Source organism: Castor canadensis, chromosome 4 (genome assembly GCF_047511655.1).
Source record: "Castor canadensis chromosome 4, mCasCan1.hap1v2, whole genome shotgun sequence".
Lineage (NCBI taxonomy): Eukaryota > Metazoa > Chordata > Mammalia > Rodentia > Castoridae > Castor > Castor canadensis.
The window spans coordinates 30,356,817-30,372,578 of record NC_133389.1 but is presented as its reverse complement, the minus strand read 5'-3'; the positions used below and the strand labels follow the sequence as shown (position 1 = coordinate 30,372,578).

At 41.4% G+C, this 15,762-nt stretch overlaps 1 protein-coding gene and 2 long non-coding RNA genes across 3 annotated transcripts in view; 1 reads left to right on the top strand and 2 right to left on the bottom strand.

Annotated features, from left to right (window-relative positions):
* LOC141422478 (uncharacterized) overlaps positions 1-1,662 on the bottom strand; it is an 81,434-nt gene extending 79,772 nt beyond the window's left edge. The window contains exon 1 of the long non-coding RNA XR_012447042.1: positions 556-1,662. This is a non-coding gene — a long non-coding RNA (uncharacterized lncRNA). The remainder of the gene's footprint in view (positions 1-555) is intronic.
* Slc14a2 (solute carrier family 14 member 2) overlaps positions 1-15,762 on the top strand; it is a 445,690-nt gene that overhangs the window by 213,130 nt on the left and 216,798 nt on the right. The gene's annotated exons all lie outside the window — the stretch shown is intronic.
* Positions 13,712-15,762, bottom strand: part of LOC141422479 (uncharacterized) — a 119,765-nt gene continuing 117,714 nt past the window's right edge. Inside the window, exon 5 of the long non-coding RNA XR_012447046.1 lies at positions 13,712-13,831. This is a non-coding gene — a long non-coding RNA (uncharacterized lncRNA). The remainder of the gene's footprint in view (positions 13,832-15,762) is intronic.

The window sequence follows — 15,762 nt, the reverse complement described above, 5'->3', positions numbered from 1 at the left end:
TCTCTCTCCCCTCTTTCCAGAGCTTTTTTTTTTCCTTCTCATGGGAGTCTTGAAAATAATGATCTGACCAGAAGTGTGTTGAATCAAACCTCCTGCAGCTCGTAGTTACTTTTCTATTTTTGCTCTATCTCAGTGACAGGTGATTTGAGGTGATGATAAATCCATGCATTTAAAACCTTGATTGCCTGAATAAATAGGTTGGATAGCTTCAGTAATTGGGTAATTAAGGCAAAATTGAGGTGCCAATGGGGCCAGAAGTCAAAGAAAGGTAGTTGGATATTTTATCTTGGAAAAGCCAGAACCAAATCTCTATTTATACCAAAGGGCACATATTCACAGCAAAAATGGATGCAAGGTGGGGGAACTTGATTTTACAGAACTGAGGCACAAATGGAAAGGAAAAATGCACACTTGAACTTCATCTCTCATACTGCTCCCTGTTTAGGATTCTGGATTGGGCCAGGGAGGGGACAACAGAGGCTGCCGTCCCCTTCTGAATAAGTGCTTTTTTTCCACTAACCTGCCCACCCTCTTGCTTTTACTCAGCACACATACCCTTCTGCTTTACCCTTGCTTGTTATCTTCTTTCCATTTCCCTCTCATTCCTATGTCCATTAAACATAGTCCCTGAAGGCTATAGAGAGACTCCAAAATCTGTTTAAAAAAAAAAAAACATCAGGGAGGGAGGAAGACATTGTTGTTATCTCCAGACACAAAAGGAGCAGAAGAAAGTTGGACACAGCACTGGCACATCCTTATTTCCATATAGCCATGTACCCAGGACCTCACTAGGCTCCTTGCCAAGAGCCAGTTATGCCCAGCATCATAGGAGCTCTGGAAGATTCCCACCACAGTCAACCCCTTCACCTGGGAGCTGGCACAGCTCCAGGTCCTTGTCATCCCATCTCACGTGGCTCCCGTTAAGTCTTCCTAGCTACCCACCCGCCACCAGCCTGTATGGAGCAAGTGTTTGGCATGCAAAAGAACCATCCCTGCCTCAGCAGCAGCAAGGAAGTTGCTGTCATCACATTGGGTGTTACACTGGACACTGTGCTAAGTATATCATCAACTGAGCACTCAAAATCACCCACAGTTTCCCATTTAATTGATGAAAAAATTGAGACTTCAAGAAGATGGGCAACTTCTTGGCAGATAATATCTCCCAGAAAGAGAATGAACACTCACAGTGAAAGCAAAACACACACTTGTAATGTGTGCAATTCCTTGCTACCTTCTGAAGGGCTAGGAAACTTGGCATAGATACAGATACAGATGCAGACAGATATATAGATATATAAAGATATAGATAGATATGGATAGATATTGCCTTCCTATCTGCAGTCCTACATCCAACAGAACATTGATGGGGCACTTGCTATATTCAAAGGACTGTGCCTGGTGACCTCAAGAAAATGGTGAGAGTAATATAAAGATCTCCAGTAAGTACAAAGTATAGTGAGTTCTTTGCATGTGGTAGGTGCCCAATAAATATTTCTTGAGTTTGATTAAATAAAATCATTTGAGCGAAACCTTCAAATTATTCCCCTGAGAATTAGGCAGCAAATCAGCTTCTCTCTGCACAACTGTCTAAGGCAGGTGGGAGGCAGGTTGGGTTCTATTACTACTGCAGCCACAAGCCTGCCTAAAAAACACAAAGAAATATTTTTGACTCCACAACAAAGAGAATTCACCTCCTGATATCTGTATCTACATATACTTGTTTGAGAGAGTTCAGGGGCAATTTTTAAGAAAGGTTCTCTGTGTGTGTGTTCATGCCCATGTGTGCAACAAAAAGAGAGAGCAAGAGCAAGTGAGTGAGTGAGTGAGCAAAAGAGTGAGTGAGTGAGAGATCTTTGTGCAAGACTAATTGCTTAAGATGATTTTTAGTAGCCAAAGCAACTGTTTAAAACAAATCTACCCTGCTGGCTGCTAGATAATAACACTGCTATGCAAACAAGCTATGAATGAATTCTATCCCTCAGGTTGGAAACTAGGAGTAAAAATATCCCAATGATATAGCAAGAAAGTTAAAATTAACAGATCAAGTTTGTCATTTGGTAGGAAAATGGACAGGGAGACCAGCTTCTGATGCCAAGAAGGTAATCCAGTGCCAATGAAGTTCCCTGGCTAACATCTCAGCAGGGAGCTGCTGAGGCACCAAACATGAAGTTCACAGTCTCCTTTTTCATTCACTGGGCACTTTTTGTATGATGGTGCCTTTGCTTTTCCCAGTGACCCCATGTAACCCTAGGGTTAGCAGAATAGAGTGATGGTACTGGTATGGAAACCCAGCAAAATATACCTGGCTTGCTTGTCAAATTCCAACATGTCATCAACTTAGAATAAGGGATTTGGTGCTGTACACATCATTCAGTAAAGAAGCTCTACTGATTCTCACTGTTTATATTTTCTGAGATACTCACTTTTGTTTTTCTCTTTGGAAAAAATCAATGGACAGCTACTTATTGAGCATCTACAGTTTGCTTAGCACTTTGGTAGGTGCTGAGAATTTGGGATGAAAATGACCAATCTGGTTCTTTGCTCATATGATGCTTAGAGTCTGGTGAGGAAAAGATGCCAATGAAATAATTACGTATAATTAGCTAAATAATTATAGACTAGTCTCTACTCTTCTGTGCTAAGGAATAACACAGAAAAGAGATTTGCCTACACTTGACATACAGTTTGAAAGGGGATGGCTCCTTACCCACATTAACACCATGTTGGGAATGGGGGGAGGCCCAGAAATTACAGTGTAAGGAAACTCAGACAAGAAGAGACCAGACTACAGAAAGAAGTGGTGGCAGCTCACCCTTTAATACCTGGAGAGTCTACCACAGGCTCTGCCCTGCACAGAGCAAGATTGGAGATTCTGAACTTTGTTCTCATGAGCAACATAACTCCCTTACAAGAGAGTAGCCCAGCTTCAGAAAGCTAGGTTCAATGGCCAGCTTAACTGATTGTTTCCCTTTCCCATGAATTGCTTTAGAATTATTTAAGCCCAGCCATAATATTGTGGTTCACAGGAAGCTAAAGGGTGCCTTTGTTAAGTTGATCAAATCATAAAACCAATGAAAGTGGATGGCTGGGTTTTCCAATGGGGCATAAATATAGGCCTCCTTAAGGCAGTTCAGCCCGAGCTCCTGTACATGCAAACACCATGTCAAAGAATTTTATCTTTGAGTTCTTTCCTTTCTTCATTCCAGTCTGAATGAAATACAGAAGACTTGCTACATGATTTGTGCCATTATATACAGTGAATCCTGTGTGGCTGTCCCTTAACGTTCCATTCACTGCCCACCTCAAGCCCCAGCCAAGTCAATGGGCACTCACTCTAAGATCACATAGCAAAGAAGTTGGGTAGCCTGGGTTTCCTTTCACTCCTCACCAATAGAACTGGCCCAGTGGGGTCCTCTGGACACAAGGCCACAGGTTCACATCATTAATTAAATAGAATTGAACCCAATGATCCCAGACTTTGAGCGGTGGACCTACCGGAGGACAAGGTCTGAAGATTTCAGCCTTCTATGGAAAAAAAATTTCTAAGAATAAGACACACATAAGCACATAACCGGAGTTCCAGCACTATCACATCTGGTAAATTAGCCTCTCAAAATCACTTTGTCATCTGTAAACGAGGTAATAGACATTATATCAAGGATAAAGTGCTTGGAGCCATCCAGAGCACAGGGACATTGTACCATAAAGGAAAACAGTTGCTGCCATTGTCACTTAAGAGTCATAGATGAGAATCTGCCAGGAATTGACAATTTGAGTTCTCAGGTTGGCATTAGGGTCTCCAGGATTCAGATGTTGATTCCTGCTCCATCTGGGAGCATAAAGAGACAGAAGAAAGAGCTTCCTCTCTGAGGACTGCCAAGGCTGCCCTGTTAGTGCTGAGTTACATTTTGGTCTGGTATTGACTTTCTCCCCCATGTCTGATCACCTGTTTTTGCCTGATCTCCAAGCTGGACTGTTGGTTGGAATCATGTCCCCCTGCTACCACCTGTCTCTTCTTTTTTTTTTATTGTTTTATTATTCATATGTGCATACAAGGCTTGGGTCATTTCTCCCCCTGCCCCCACCCCCTCCCTTTCCACCCACTCCGCCCCCTCCCTCTCCCCCCCAATACCCAGCAGAAACTATTTTGCCCTTATCTCTAATTTTGTTGTAGAGAGAGTATAAGCCATAATAGGAAGGAACAAGGGTTTTTGCTGGTTGAGATAAGGATAGCTATACAGGGAGTTGACTCACATTGATTTCCTGTACATGTGTGTTACCTTCTAGGTTAATTCTTTTTGATCTATCCTTTTCTCTAGTTCCTGGTCCCCTTCTCCTATTGGCCTCAGTTGCTTTTAAGGTATCTGCTTTAGTTTCTCTGTGTTAAGGGCAACAAATGCTAGCTGGTTTTTTAGGTGTCTTACCTATCCTCACCCCTCCCTTGTGTGCTAAAGCTTTTATCATGTGCTCAAAGTCCAATCCCCTTGTTGTGTTTGCCCTTGATCTAATGTCCACATATGAGGGAGAACATACGATTTTTGGTCTTTTGGGCCAGGCTAACCTCACTCAGAATGATGTTCTCCAATTCCATCCATTTACCAGCGAATGATAACATTTTGTTCTTCTTCATGGCTGCATAAAATTCCATTGTGTATAGATACCACATTTTCTTAATCCATTTGTCAGTGACCACCTGTCTCTTCTTGTGAACAAATGTGCCCTCACCTCTGCAAGGCTCTCACTGACTGCATCCTACTCATGCAGTGTTCCTGCCTGACTGGTTTAGAGAAAGACAAGGTCCCTTTTTTCCAAATAAAGTTTTACATAATCCCTCATCTTGGGAAATGCTGAGATTCTAAGGATAGGTCTGGAAATGCCCTCCTGTAAAGGGAGAAAAGATTCAGATGATTGGGAATAGAACCAAATCCAGGCAGCCATTTCACTGCCTGAGGGTTCCTCTTTTCTCCACCCAGTCAAACCCCTGAAATAGGAATACCATAGCCTTTGAGGTATGACCACTATAGATTTGGCTTCAGAACAGATGGTGGAAAAATGGTCCTGAGGATGGGGCCTCTGTTGTTTAGTGCTGGATAGACAGTAAGATGAGGAAGCCCCAGAGAAATCCAGTCTGTTTAGTATCAGTAAAAAACCAAGTTCAGTTTTCGTGTGTGTGTGTGTGTGTGTGTGTGTGTGTGTGTGTGTGTGTGTGTGTATGTGGGGGGGGTGTGTGAAGTTGGCATGGATTTTGAGACCTCAAATGTCTTCTCTGGGCCAAATAAATTAAAACAAAATAAAATGAGAAAATTGAAGTAATATTTGGCATTTGATTTGGTTCTAACTGCTAAGAGAGAAGAAACATGGGGAAAATATGGGACAGACCTCAGGGTGCTGAGTTTGTGGTAGGGGTGTAGCCTGGGAGACCCAACTGCCCTGTTCCAGGCTGAGATAGGACATATATCTGATTTGTCAAGGAGGACAAGTTGTCTTTTTCCATCCTTTACCAACACAGCTACCCAGGTAAATGAAGCAGAGCACACAGAACAGAGATCAGATATTGGTTTTGCCTATTATCACCTGTGTGACCTTGGGCAAGTTTTTTAGACTCTCTGAACCTCAGTTTCCTGGTGATAATATGAAAATAATAGGGTTCAAAGGCTTTGTATCCATAGTTTAGGGCTGTCTCAGCAAATTGGTTTTAACAACAAAAATTTATTGTCCCAAAGTTCTAGAGTCTAGACATCTGAGATCAAGATGGTAGCAGAGTGGGCTCATTCTGAGGATATGAGGATCTGTTCCACACCTCCACCTCTAGCTTCTGATGTTTTTCAGGCAATCTTTGACATTTACTGGCATCATTCCACAGGTCTCTGTCTTCATCTTCAGATGGTATTCTCTTTTCATGCTTGTCTTTGTGTCCAAATTTCCTCTTTTTATAAAGACATCAGCTATATTGGATTAGGGACCCACTGTACTCCAGTATGACCATATCTTAAGCTAATTACATCTACAATGACCCTATTTCCAAATAATATCACTGGTATGTTGGAGATTAGGTCTTTGATATATGAATATTGAGAAAACATAATCAACCTATAATAGGCTCATTGGAAAGATGACAAAGTGATACTTCTAAAAGCTCTTTATGCAGCTCCCTATTACAAAGTAGGTGCTCAATAAATGGAATAATATTTTTCCTAAACACTCATTTGCTAAAGATTCCTCTTTAACTAGGTCAGATGGTTAGAAAGATATCACCTCCCATATACATCAATTGTGCCATTTAGGACATACAGGATATGTGTGTGTATGTCGGAAATTTTAGTCTATGTCTACACAATGTGGACACACAGACTACTGTACTGTCAAGTGTGTGGTTATGTGTGAGCATGTTCTGGAAAATAGTTGGGAAAGCTTCCTTGATCAAAGTCTAACCCTTCTGAAATTTAACAATGTTAATCATCCCTAATTTAAATCAACATTTTCCCCATTATACTGTCATCCAGTTTCTCAGATCTCATTTTGAATAAGGGTATGAATGCATTCCACTTCTTTGTTTGAAAGTTGGTATTGGGCAGATGAGTACAAAGGAGCTTTAAAAGGGAAGAAAGAAGACCTGGCTTCAGTGTAGAGAAAGCAGGTGGTTTGCAACATGAAATTCTAGGGGATCATACTTGGAGAGGGAGCCACTTAGTAAAGGTAAAGACACCCAGGGAGAGGAAATAAAAAAAAAAAAGCAATTGTCACCAATTTTGCAAATACACCTCCATCATAAGCACAGAAGACTTGGATCCTCTGTAAAACATCAGCAATGTGTGAAAGCCAGGTTTTTGTGCATGACCTAAAGAACTGGAAGCCCTGTCCTAGGGCTTCTGAGATGTTGCTACCAATCTTGGAGGCAGGGCAGGTTGAAGGCTTGGACCTATGAGTCTGGAGGCTGAGATTCTGCCCCCTGCTCAGTAGCAACCTTGCTGGGTGAGCATAGTCAAGATTCCCGTTCCTTTGTCCCAGTAGCCTCATCTGTACAAGGAGTGACTGAACCGTCTTCTCCTAATGGGTTCTATTGGCCCTGACATTGACATTCTAATCCTGGCTCCAGCCTAGCTCCAAAGCCTGTTAGTAAGAAATGCTGTTGGATTATGAGTGTCATAGAGAACAATGCTGTCCTTAGCCTGGTTTTCTTCTTGGCTGGGCCACTACTACACTTGGCTGTGCATCTGTTGCTGGCTTTTGGAAGAGGCTAGAAAAGAAGGAAAGCTCAGCTGCTTCTGTTAAAAAAGAAACAAGAGCAAGGTGCCATCTGACAGTATGCCTGGATTAGGTTCGCTCACACCTGTCTTTGCAGTGTGGAAGGGCCCTTGCCCTGAACAGTAGGAGTGAACATGATGAATTAAGGCTATTTATTAAGCAGAATGAAACTGGACTGCCAGCTTTCTCTGTTTTATCTTGCCTGATTTTTTTTTATCTCTAAAAGTTTTGTATTGAGTAACCCAAATTCTTAAAATCCAGAAAGAAAGTTAAACCATTCTGAGGTAGGAATAATAGGAACCATTGCCCCAGTGCTCAGCTTGCTAGTGCTCTTGAAGAGTTGCAAGATGAGTAGTGCAGGACCCTTAGCACCCTCCTGCTGCATTGATTCCTCCCATAACAACCAGAGGGCAGTAACCTTCCAATGTGTCTGTCCCAGCTCAACCCCAAGATTTTGCAGCATTTTCATAAACAACTCAAAATTAAAGCTATAACTACAAGAGTACTTCTAGACTCTTGTAATATTCCTTCCTTCTGCCAGAGGCTTAATTCTTTGTTTTTGTTTTTGTTTGGCAGTACTGGAGCTTAAACTCAAGGTCTCACACTTGCTAGGCAAATACTCTAACACTTGACCCACTCTGCCAGCCTTTTTTCTGTTCCATGTTGGGTATTTTCAGATATGGTCTCACTAACTATTTGCCTGAACTAGCTTTGAACTGTGATCCTCTTGATCTCTACCTCCTAAGTGGCTAGGATTACAGGCATGAGACACTGGCACCTGGCAAGAGGTTTACCTCTTTAAACAAAAGAAAGGAAAAAAAACACCAACAATCAAAAGAAGAAAAAAGGCTGACTTGACTTTAATCCTTGATCTTCCTGATCTCTGATTCCTGAGTAACTAGAATTGCAAGCATGAGTAACCAGGCACCAACAGGAGGTTTTACTCTGGATTTGTAGAAATTATTATATCCCTTATCCTAAAACTACAACAGCAGTGATGGTTTTGAATTGTGTATAAAAGCTACTGGAAACTGGAAAACACTAACTTAAGCCTTGGGAATGTTGTTGCCTGATGGTTTTAACCATCTCTTTAAAAGTGGGAGCCAGTGAGTCTCAGTGGTGGTTGTGAGCCTGCAGCACTTCTTTAGATTCTTCTCCTCTTCTGGAGCCTTCAGGAGGCTGAGAAAGTGGAGAGCTCACTGATGAAGGCTCCACCAGTCCCAAAGTAACTGGATCACTGTCAACTCAGTTAACAGCCTATTGATTCCATTTTCTTTAGCAAATTCAGATTAGATAGCCAGTACCTAGTATAATCATTGGCACCAAGTTACATACTTCAGAAATATTTGTTAAATGAATTAACCAATGAATGGATATAATAATGAGGGAACACATGAGTACATGAATAAGAACCTTGTTGGTAAGAAGCAAGGGGAGTACATATAAATTATCAGCTCCTCATGTCAGATTGACATAGTTTTTGATAGGAATTGGAAGATACTTGTGATGAAGGATCCAACTGTTTACTTTTTAGGAATAAAAACAAAGAAGCCCATATGCCTGGGTCTTCTTATCACTTGTTATGCAAACTTAGGGAGGCTGTTCAACCTCTCTGTGCTTCAGTTTCTTCATCCTTTAGAAAAACTATAACCACACTAACCTAACTCAAAGGAATAATGGGAAGATGGAATGGGATAACATGTGTGGCACTAATTGCAATTGGTAGAATATAAGATTGGGTTAGATGAGAATAGAGTTGGCTCTATGCATGCATCAAAGATGGAACAGGCCAAAGATGGAATGAGGCCTTGTGGCATCATTTCAAGAGGTAAATTAGGCTCTTCTCTTTCAAATATTATTCCACTGACCAGCAGTATGCCTAAAGTTCTTTTTGTTAGAATTTCCTTTGGGCTAAAGAAAATGTCCAGAGAAGTCCTACTGGTGACACGAGAAGGAGAATATGTTCAGTCATTAACCAGTAGGTACTTACCAAACTTCAACCCACCTTCAGAGGATAGAGCAATATTAATAGTCATTAAAGCTTTGACTCTGGAATCCTTGGGTTCAAAATTAGACTAATTTATGGGCTCCATGATCTTAAGAAAGCTACTTAATTTTTCTGAATCTTCATGTTCTCAATTGTGAAGGGTTAATGCCATTTTTCTCTTGGTGTGCCATTGGGATAATGTGAGATAAGGTGTGTGAAACTCCTTACATATCTGGCTCATGCTCAGTTATATGGAGTGATTATTTTGATAAGATTTTCTTCTCCTTGAAAATGTTCATTATCACATTGTGATGGATAATTGTTTTTGTTACTAAAAGTTCATACATTGAAGTCCAAACCCCAATGTGATGGCTTTAGGAAATGAGGCCCTTGGGAGGTGAATAGGTTTAGATTAGGTCATTAGAAAGGAGCCCCATGATGAGATTAGTGTACTTATAACAATAAGAAGGGAACAGAACTTTCTGTCTTTCTACCAAGTGAGGACATACTGAGAAGGTAGCTGCCTACAAGCCAGGTAGAGAGCCCTCACTAGAACCCATCCTTGCTGGTACCTAATCTCACTCTGCCAGCATCCAGAGCTATGAGAAGTAACTGTCCTTTGTTTAAGCTATCGAGTCTATGATATTTTGTTATAGCAGCCTGGGCTGACTAATATGATCATGAAAGCCAATTCACAAAGTTTCCCAACAATATTTGAAGTAATAACAGCATTACTGAGACAAGTTCCAACTCCCAAAGTGACCACTTTGAAAGATATAGCTCACCATCATGTAGCCCTTACCCCACTTCATACAAATCACTGCATGGTTGCTGATTCACATTTCATGTGAATGCTAGAAAGAACAGGGAATTAGGAAAGGTCACTTGAAAGACATAGTCTCAAAATGAGGTTCAGGAAGATGAATGATGAGAAATGGGAATAGAGGTCATTTCTGCTTCCTTGTGACTGACACCATTTTCACGAGCCTGTGGCTTCCTCCTTCTACCCTTTCTCTCTCTCCTCACGCTACTCCTCATCCACCACCTGCAATTTGTGCCAAAGGAAGCCAAGGAAGGAATATTTCTCCTCCTCCAGAAATCTCTGTGTTCAGTTTATTGGTTTGCTCCCAGCATTTTCAGATTGGGATCCTGAGGGGCTGTTTCATGTGTCTGTTTCCTAGCCATAGTTCCTGAGATCACTTCCCCTGGGGATGCCCAGACCCAAGAGCAAGCACCAAGCTAGACAATGCAACAGTACATCCATTCTACTCTATTGCTGGTTTTAGAAATCTTCTTTCTCTTTTCACTGAACCTTGTCTAGCCTGTGCCTGAAGACAAAATCAATGTCATAGCAGTGTCTGGAGTCAGTAACCTCAGACTATCCAGATATACTACTGCCACTTTTTCAGGGGAAGGATGAGGACCAGGGCGGAGTGGAGAAAGAGACATATGGAAAATAATCAAACGCAGTACCATATTTGGGTGGCAGCAGAGAAAAGGGTTAAATGGAGATTTTCTTCTCATATCTTATTAAGATCATTTTATGACTCCAATCTCAAGGGAAATGAGCAGTTTGCACATTTACCGTTTCCTATCAGTCGACCATCTGTAGGCAACACCTTTCCCAAAGAGCTTATACATTAACTGGTCACTTTATCATCGTAATATATTTGGAAAATCAAAAACCAGCTGTTATAAAGCTATAAACTGGAGACTTTATTATGCATTGTTTATCATTGCTTTAGTATTTGGAAATCCATAATGTGCAGACCATGAGATCTATCTGTATTGCCAAGGAGGCCAAAGTTTATTTCCCTAATAATATGCAAATGGAGCCTTTATACCAGATAATGAATAATCACTTTAGATTAAAGGCTGAATTTTCTTTTAGTGGTACTGGCAGTGCAGGCTTTTGCATGCAGTTAATAATTAATTTAAAGAATTACCACTTCAGTGAGCCCTGCTTACATTATTTATTAAGTGTAATTAAAGTATTTATTAGTCAAGTAATAAATGAGGGACTACCCCCAGCACCTTAACAGTGTTGTAAAATAATCACAGACCATGTTTATCTGCAAAGCTAGACTGAGTGTGGCTCAAGTGTGCTAATAGATTATTCGTGATCATTCCAGGTGTTTCAGTGTACCTCAGCAATGGGTGCATATCTGGCGTGCCCTCCGGCTTCCATAGCTTGTTTCATTCTGGGGACAATGGGTGCTTTGGTGATTTCTCACTGTTAATTTGAGTTTGTTGATTTAGAAGCAAAATTAAGGGGAATTCTTACTTCATGCTAAAACCACCCCCAGTCTATCATGTTGGTTGGCAGCTCAAAATAGCTGATCCAACATTGCTATCTTACCATTCCTGAAAGTATTAGCTATAACTTATTGTTTGAGGATAATTTTAAGGGTGAAAGAAGTTTTTGCTAATTGTTACATGTGAAATGGAAGGGTTCTAGGTCCAAACCCACTTAGCTGGGTTGCTTTGAGCAATGAGAGATATAAAATGATATGAGAAAGAAATGATATGAAAATCAGATTTCACTCCTGACTGGTACTCAGCACATAAGATTTTAGATAAAAACCTAGACCCCTGCCTTCACTCAATTTCAAGCAACGTTAGGCTGCACAGTCTTCTCCAGGAAATTTCCATCCAGAAGTGACAGCTCCCTCCCCCCAGCTCCACCACAGAGCTCACACCTTTCTTGGTTCATATCTGCCTGACTCCCAACATTTTCATTCATGTATTTATTTTTAACTCCACTCCATGAAGAGATTACAAACTCTTTCAGGAAAGAGACAGACTGTATTTGCAGATTTTTATTTCTTCCAACATTTTTACCCTGGTGCCTTGCTAAAAGAAGATACTCTGTAAATATTTACTCAGTAGATTTATAATTAGAAAGTACAATGTCCTGCCTTCTGATCAAGAGAGAGGGTGAACTTTCAGTCTAGGATCACTGACCAGAATCTGCTACTGAGCAGATGGGCCTGTGGAGTAGACATAAGCAGAGGAGAATGTGACCAGCAGGCGGCCATCCCAGGGGCCATTCAGGTCAGCCATGGGAATCGCACAAGAGCGGGAATAACTGGCAGATCAATGCACAAAGCCTCCGGGTCCATTCCAGTCAGGCCAGTGCTTCATAGACCTAAGGTGTCAGTATCTTCTCTGAGCCCTGGGAAGCTCTCCATCTTATGCTCTTCTGACAAACCAGGGTAAAGGCTACCAAAGTATGTGCAGGTTGGGCCTTTGCTGAGGTTACTTGGCTGGTTGGTGTACCTCTGCAAATCTCACCTTGTCACCGATGAGAACTTCACCTTCCCTATGTCTCACCTCCTCTCTGAAGCCTTTCCTGACCACCTCCCTCACTCACCATTTCAAACACTCACCTTTTCCATATCTCCTATCTTGACCCTTTGCATCCTGGAGACACATGCCATTTCCTCCACACAAACCTCCTGCTATCCCAGGAAGGAGGATGCATTCTTCTCTTTTTACGTGTATCCCAGGACTGGCCACACGGTCAGTACTCAGCTGGTAAGGGAAGAGCAAACACACCTCACCTAGTTGCCCCTGAATCCTTTTTTCTCCTCTCTGCCCACTTCACTTACTCCTCGGAATCAACACATGAAGAGTGTTAGCACTTATAAAAAGAGACCATTGTTATTAAAACGGAAAGGAATTGATGTGGGGTCAAAGATAAAAGGGTTAAGTAGCATTTGGGAAAACAAACACAAAGAATCAAGCTTCATATTTTAAAAACAACCAACACTACCTGGCCCAAAGTTCTGGGCTTCTAAATTGATTTGTTTTGGGGCCCCTTTCCAGAGCTGTTTCTAGGCGACCGACAGGTTAGCAGTATATCATGTGCAACAGGGCCTCATACTTCAGCAGCCTCCCCCTGACCTCTTAATCAAGGCTAGAGCTGGGGCACAGAGAGGAGATATGCAATCACTTACAGAAACACCCAGTTGGCATCAATCCCACAAACCATCTGCCTGTCTCGCTATGGTCAGACTGTCTGCTAATGCCTCTTTCTCCTCCTTCTGCACTTTTTTAAAAAGTGGAAAACAAATAATGTTATTGGATGTGCTCTGCTTGGCTGCAGTTGTGAATCACAAAATAGGAAATCAGTCCAAGATAGAATCAGACAGCACCTTCTCTGCTTGGTGGAGAGAGGTCCAAACTGCTGACCTAGCCTCATGTGATCCTAGCTCTTGTATTTATCTATAAATTTGACACAGCCTTGTTAGAAAACATCTTGCTATTGTGTACTTTTCCCAATCTTTTTCTGCTTCCAAAGGGAAGGGGCCTTTGCTTTAGTCATAATCCAGGGTCAACATTTCTTCTTGGCCTTGTCAAAAGGTAATCGGTTTGAAGACACTACAACTCTAGAGTTATATACAGCTGGTAGCAGCAGGGTTGGGAGAGGGTTAATAGGGGTTCAACATGATTCCCCTTGGCTTGTCACTACTTACCAAAGTCAGTAAATAGATCACAGATACAGAGTAGTGAACAGAAGCAGATGAATTTGGGATGGCATGCTTGGTCGTCACTGTTGTTCCATTCAATGGGATATGAGAGATAGCAACACGCTCCCTGAGTAGCAAACACAAAATCCCTATTTCTGCAAGATAGCACTGTGACAGCTTCTTCATCATCCAATCAGAAAGCCAATGTTGACTTTGTCCTCTATGCCTGTCTTAGTTGGAGTTCCTCCACCCCAACCCCCCAGCAGACCTTGACATAAAGAATTTGATGACAAACTATTTTGCCAGAAATTGCAGGTAACAACAGGTGAGAGTTAAGGAAGGCAATAGAAGGAGAACAGGCAGTGGATAAAGGGTACATCATCTAGCCAGTTCCTCCAGGTCACTGGAGCCTAACTCTCAGGAAACCCTAGGAACTCTGGTGACAAATACATGTCTCAGTTCCACATGAAGAAGTGAAGTAGCTGTGGTGCTTAAGCAATAATTCCTCCAAGTCATCTATTTGAGAGCTGTTGTTCTAGAAAATGATAATTCTCTAAACTCTGGCCTGCCATGTAAACAACAAGCTTTCCTCAATTGGGGCTGAAGGAAGAGAGCCTGCAGGCACAGGGAGGTGGGCACTGCCAGTTGTAAGTTAGTTGGAGCCTCAGAAAAATCTAAGGAATATGGTTGGGGCCTCGAAAGTACCTGCTACAAAGTCTATCTCTAAGAGAGGAGGCTCTGGGGAAGCAAGAAGTTGAAGATGTACATTCTAGGTTCTTTAAACCATCAATTTGGAATAATAAAACTATCAAAAAACAAACCAATGATCAAAACTGGGCACCATAGTGAAGTCTAAGAAAAATAGAAGTTCAAAAGAAGGAAAAAATAACTATCTAGCTACTGAAAAAAAAAACCCTAGAATTAGAATTTGAAGAAGGCATAGCATTTGGATTATGGAAAAGAAGAGAAAACAGATAAAATCTATTCTCAAAATAGGGTACAAAAGGCATAAATATTCTATTGAGAAAATTGTTTTGGTGGTTAAATGAATTGATCTATCTGTCCTCTCATTCTGCAGGCCACATCTCAGTCAACCATGACATTTTAGGAGTTGGAAGGTGCACATAGAAAGGGTGAAAGCAGCTAGGGGATGTCTGATATGCTACATGTCCCTGGGATATCCCTGTGTAAGAGATCTCCTCAGCTTCTGATTTTACCCTGGGTGGAAGGCAAGATAGTGAAGAGACTTAGTCAAAGACTTGGATTCAGAAAAGCCTGAATTTGAACCCCAGGTCTTCCATTTGCAAACTTTGTAACTTTAGGAAACTACCCCTCACCCACCCCTTCCTCTATTTGCTCATATCTAAAATGGAGATAAATACTATCCAATGTCAGAGTAGTGTTACAGATTGAAGTTAAAAGGAACAGTGCCTATAAATTATATAGACCAGGACTTGAGACACTAGCATTCTAAATTACAATAATGATTTTTAAAACCCACTGCATTTTTTAAAGTACACTATGAGCCAGTCACCTAAGCATGCTTGCCCTTCTGGTTTTAGCACTTTTCATCACTTGACTTTATACACTATATTTTAAATCCTTTGTTTGAGTTTGGGATGGGAATTTGGCATTTCTAATTGGGTACCATGCATTTTAGTCAATATCTGCTCTTTAGGCTCAGGACAAACAATGCAGCAGAAAAGAAATTGAACTTTTGGTTAATACCATAGAAATTAGGGTCTAAAATGGGACATTTTCTGTGTTTTCTACTTTTCTTGTCATTTATATTTTTTCTCTGACACCACAGACTAGAACAACACTGAGCTTCTTTGTAAGAGTTGTTCCTGGGAAAGTTACTCTGTGGTGCTGGCAGTAAGGCATAAGAAAAGGCCATAAGACAAGCAAAGGACAAGGTCAGACTTTGAAAAATGGCTACAGGGCATTCAAAAGGGCTGGGGAGCTGGTCAAGGTGTGAGGAATCCTTTCAGAAGCACCAGGCATGCTCAGAGATTAACACTCAAGCAGGAGCAACTATCTTTCTCCTTTGTGATCAAG